Source organism: Triticum urartu, chromosome 2A (genome assembly GCF_056163025.1).
Source record: "Triticum urartu cultivar PI428250 chromosome 2A, HENAU_Tu73, whole genome shotgun sequence".
Taxonomy (NCBI): Eukaryota; Viridiplantae; Streptophyta; class Magnoliopsida; order Poales; family Poaceae; genus Triticum; species Triticum urartu.
Window position 1 is genome coordinate 435,879,666 of NC_141874.1, and position 5,974 is coordinate 435,885,639.

The window sequence follows — 5,974 nt, forward strand, 5'->3', positions numbered from 1 at the left end:
GAGGGTGTGAGATTGCTGAGTCCCCGTGACTCACAGATACTTCCAAAACCAGTTTGCAGGTGCCGATGTTACCGAGCCGGTGAAGCAACCAAGCTCAAGGAGGAGCTCGACGAAGATCTTGTCCTTTGTGTTGTGTCATTCTAGTTGATCGGTAGTGGAGCCCAGTCGGGTCGATCGGGGATCTGTGTAGCTTTTGGGGTAGTCTTCTTTTATTTTGGTTCCGTAGTCGGACCCTGATTGTATATGGATGATGTAATGCTTTATTCATGTATTGTGTGAAGTGGCGAGTGTAAGCCAACTATGTATCTCTTTCCCTTATGTATTACATGGGTTGTGTGAATATTACCTCACTTGCGACATTGCTTTCAATGCGGTTATGCCTCTAAGTCGTGCTTCGACACGTGGGAGATATAGCCGCATCGAGGGCATTACATTCCTCCTACTCAATTGATACCTTGGTTCTTAACTGAGGGAAATATTTATATCTACTTTGTTGCATCACCCTTTCCTCTTCAAGGGAAAAAGCAACACAAGCTCAAGAAGTAGTAGGGGGTTGTTTGACCCGAGGACGAGAGAGGTGCTTTGCACGCGTACAGCTGTAGTGTGAGAGAGGGTGCAGCCATGGTCCTCCACAACTACCGTCGGGGCAGCCTGGGTGCAGGAGTGGGGGAGGGGGCTGTCGTCTCATGATTGGGAGAGCTAGGCATGCAGGCGCGAGTCTCCGCTAGCCGCCCATCTTAAATCTCGCGTGCTCAGATCACCTCAATTTGGGCAAGGGGGGACCAGCCTCTCCCCTGAAGACAGTTGCCGAGTCCGCGGCGACCTTAGCAAGTTGGCCGAGCGGCGCCGACTCCAGAGCAGAAAATGAACAATTTGCATAACTAGCCAAGATGACTGGAGTACCTGTCACAAGGTTCCGGACTATCACCCGGAGCTCCGCCTGCTCAGGGATAGGCAGAGCCAGACTGCCCATTGGCCTGGCCGCGTCGACCTGAGCACTGCCACGCGAAGTCGTCACCGGAGTCGAGGCTGACCTGACGTGCCTATAGTAGGCAGCAGTCCGAGGCAGGTTGGGCTGGGGAGCCACTGGGGTGACCACCACCTAATGAGAGCATGGCTACCTTGGATATGATCACAAATATTGCATCCATATTTATTTGAGGTGATTTCTGATAAAAGTTATGCAATAATTTATTTATGCTATACAGAACAAAAGTACTTCACCTCTTTTTGTTTCATGCCTAATTGCAGGACTATCGGACACTTGTACAATCCACATATGAAGATAAGGTAAGAAGAGGTGTTTAGTTGTTGTTCAAGAAGTTCTCTCACATCACTTTTAGCCCAAGAGAAAACAGAGTGCAAGTCTCTCACGTTTTGGACTCAGATTCGTACAACACAGACATACCTGATTCAAAACGCCAAGATCTCTTTCATTCAGACTCCGAATATGTTGATTCTTTTTTCTATTGGAAAGTTTATTTCATGCACATTCCAACCCAATTAGATTCACCTTCAAATTCATCCACATCGTTGACATATTGACGAAACAATCTGATGTTGCAGCAGAATCTGAGTCAAGTCCAAAGGTGTTGCATCACCTCCACTTGGGTCCATGGGCCTTGTACGACATTGCTAGGGTTACTTTTAGGCTGCCTTGGGACATCCTCCCACCTCCTTGGCCGCCACCCCTTGCTCCTATATAAGTAGATCAATCTATTAGCTTTTTTCTTCGGTTTTATTTAGTTAACAGTTAGCCATTGCTGCAACTTCGTGTCCTTCGTTTGTGTCGAACTACCAGACCAAGACCGCTTTCGGATCCCCACTTTTATCAATATTTCATATATATTCGCAATATTTAGATTGCATTATCATATTCTTGCTTGTTCTTCGGTTGCATGCAGCGATAGACCTTTGTGGTCAGGCTGACAGTGCTTCCAGCATCATCTGTAACCTCAGGAGATTGGTTTAGCGATTGCTAAGGCACAACAAAGTTGCACGTTTGTAGCCAAATCGTCAAAGTCGACTCCACCAAATTGATAGTTATCATCTCATCAGAAGATCTGGACACCCTAGCCTCTATAAAGTGGTATCAGTTTGCAGGTTGCTCGACGAGAATTTCCCGTTATACCTAGATTAGATTTACATTCTTATCCGTTGTCCAATAAAAAACCACAAAAAAGTTAGATCTGTTCATCCTTTGTCCAAGCCACTCCAAGCCTTTGCAATTTTCTTTTCATTGCTTTCACAGTTGAATTATTGGTTGCATCATCGTGTCGAGTTGCTGGTCTTAGTGTCTAGTTCCTTTACATTTTTGAGTTCTGTTCACATTAGTCACGCCGCCGGTGCATCATTATCCCTTCCACTGTCCACCATCCTATCCATCAATTCCACCACGTGTTACCCATCGTTCATTGTCAAAATCATAGTTGAGGTCGTTCGCATCTTTGCTTGGTCCAATCTGCATCTTATCTAGTTTGTTTTGGAAAGACAGAGAAAAAGGTAAAAAAAGAGAGGAAAAAAGAAAAAAAGTGAGAAGAAAAATACACTAATTTCAGATCTATCTAGACTCAATCTCGTACGTGAATTCCTTGCACACTATTCAGTAAAATAGGCATATCTTCCTCATATGAAGTCCATTTTGGCTCCACAAGTATTCAAATTCAAGTTATCGACGAGCCACATCTGAATAGTTCATCAAGATAGTTCATTGTTTGACTTCCAAGTCGGCTTATAAATAGGACTTTTTGCCCTCCAAAGTTAATGAACATAGTTTGTTACAGTTTTTTAGTCCAGTTTTAGAATTTTTCCCTCCTCATATTAGCTCGAAATTGAGTGATTCTTGTATTGGGAAGCTTGATTCATTAGCATTCTTGAGAAAAAGTATCAAAAAATTGGCACATACTTTTCTAGAGGAAACTTGGAGAGAGAGTTTTTGGTATATCCTACTTCACGTTTGTTTCTCGTCATTATCTATACTACCATTGTGATCTTCACTTATATCTTGCTATCCAGAGTTGCTTCATATCCTTTATTGATGCTAGTTGTGCTACATCGTAACCTCATTAGTGTTCTAGGCTCTGATACGTCTCCAACGTATCTATAATTTATGAAGTATTCTTGCCATCACTGCTACAGCGACGTGCTATAGAAACGGTTTTTAACCCCTTTCCGCAACGGCATTTGGAACCGTCGCCAAGTGAGTGTGGGATATAGGGGGTCCTTCCCACACGACCCAGAAATCATCGAGGATAGGCCCTCCTGGGACACAGGCTGGAGCTGTGTGCGATCGGGCGAGGCATCGAAACCCAAACATTTCCGTAGGTATGTACATCCCACACGGTAATCCGAGAAAAACATTTCCATAGGTATGTACATCCCACACGGTGAATTCCAGAAAATCAGTTTCGTAGGTATGTACATCCCACATGGTGAATCCCAGAAAATCATTTCCGTAGGTATGTACACCCCACATGGTGAATCCTAGAAAAACATTTTCGTAGGTATGTATATCACACACAGTTCTTTGTGAGGAAACGTTTGTGCAAGGTGACCTAACTCAAATAGTTCGCTGCCAGAAGCCGTATGTGATTGTTAGGTGATGAAACACGCCTACTTTCTAGAAACCGTGCGAGTTGTTTGAGTTCATCGCCCACGGTGCTATCTGAGTAACCGTCTGCAATAGAAAACCCCAATAAGCAGGGTAATTAGCCTATTATAGATAATCCATGTACTAATCAAACTGATATTTCTTATAAAACACGCCAGATATTTCATATCCGTATAAAAGCAACTAGGATTTCATAATCGAATTACATCAGATAGCTTTGGCACTCAGTTACGCCATTACACAACAGCACCAGGTTTCACATGCAGCATCAAAAACCTTTGGAAAGTAGCATCATTCACGGTAAATAGACAGATGAATCTCATCTGGGAACCTGCAGAAGCGGAAGGAAAATATTGAGCCTTCAGTGATGTTGAATGTCCTTGCAACTTTAGGCCGGTGGCTATGGATAATTGCCCGCCCAACCTCCGTCCTCTTCAGCAAGACTTCAATATTCCACCGTGGGTGTTGAATGAATACCTTCCTCGCCTCTTGACCATGTAGGTCGTTTGAGAGGTAATCATCGGTGAACTGCTTTGGAAAGTACTGAAAACAAAGCTATGCATAAATCGTCGTTGTAATTTTGAAATGGCGCAAGGGGTAAAAACAAGGTAAAAGAGTTGGTACCATCCCATAGTTGACTGATGTCTTCTTCATTGTGCAAACAAAGATCTTGCTATTATTCGTCGCAAGTTTCTTCATCCTAACAATCTTTCTGAGTTTCTTGACTTGACTGATATTCATGGACATCTCATTTCCCCATATGCAAAATGGTTCGAACAGTGGGTCTAAGCCTCTGACAGCAGGACCTACATGTGCAAGACCAAATTGTAAGAAACCTGAATATTAGAATGATTCCTGCAACTGCACAAATAATGTGCTATTAGCCAAAGGACCCTACTTGAACAAACCTGATAACCCACAAGTATAGGGGATCGCAACAGTTTTCGAGGGTAGAGTATTCAACCCAAATTTATTGATTCGACACAAGGGGAGCCAAAGAATATTCTCAAGTATTAGCAGCTGAGTTGTCAATTCAACCACACCTGGAAACTTAATATCTGCAGCAAAGTGTTTAGTAGCAAAGTAATATGATAGTAGTGGTAACGGTGGCAAAAGGTAACGGTAGAAAAAGTAATATTTTTGGGTTTTGTAGTAGTTGTAACAGTAGCAGCGGAAAAGTAAATACACGAAGAACAATATATGGAAAAGCTCGTAGGGAATGGATCAATGATGGAGAATTATGCCGGATGCGATCGATCATGTAACAGTCATAACATAGGGTGACACAGAACTAGCTCCAGTTCATCAATGTAATATAGGCATGTATTCCGAATATAGTCATACATGCTTATGGAAAAGAACTTGCATGACATCTTTAGTCCTACCCTCCCGTGGCAGCGGGGTCCTATTGGAAACTAAGGGATATTAAGGCCTCCTTTTAATAGAGTACCATACCAAAGCATTAACACATAGTGAATACATGAACTCCTCAAACTACGGTCATCACCGGTAAGTATCCCGATTATTGTCACTTCGGGGTTAACGGATCATAACACATAATAGGTGACTATATACTTGCAAGATAGGATCAAAAACTCTCATATATTGATGAAAACATAATAGGTTCAAATCTGAAATCATGGCACTCGGGCCCTAGTGACAAGCATTAAGCATAGCAAAGTCATAGCAACATCAATCTCAGAACATAGTGGATACTAGGGATCAAACCCTAACAAAACTAACTCGATTAGATGATAAATCTCATCCAACCCATCACTGTCCAGCAAGCCTACAATGGAATTACTCATGCACGGTGGTGAGCATCATGAAATTGGTGATGGAGGAAGGTTGATGATGACGATGGCGATCGATTCCCCTCTCCGGAGCCTCGAATGGACTCCGGATCAGCCCTCCCGAGAGAGTTTAGGGCTTGGTGGCGGCTCCATATCGTAAAACGCGATGAATCCTTCTCTCTGATTTTTTGTCTCCCCGAACATGAATATATGGAGTTGGAGTTGAGGTCGGTGGAGCGTCAGGGGGCCCACGAGGCAGGGGGGCGCGCCCAGGGGGGTAGGCGCGCCCCCACCCTCGTGGAAAGGGTGTGGGCCCCCTGACGTGGATCTTTCTTCCAGTATTTTTTATATATTCCAAAAATAATCTCCATTAATTTGCAGGTCATTCCGAGAACTTTTATTTCTGTACAAAAATAACACCATGGCAATTCTGCTGAAAACAACGCCAGTCCGGGTTAGTTCCATTCAAATCATGCAAGTTAGAGTCCAAAACAAGGGCAAAAGTGTTTGGAAAAGTAGATATGACGGAGACGTATCAACTCCCCCAAGCTTAAACCTTTGCTTGCCCTCA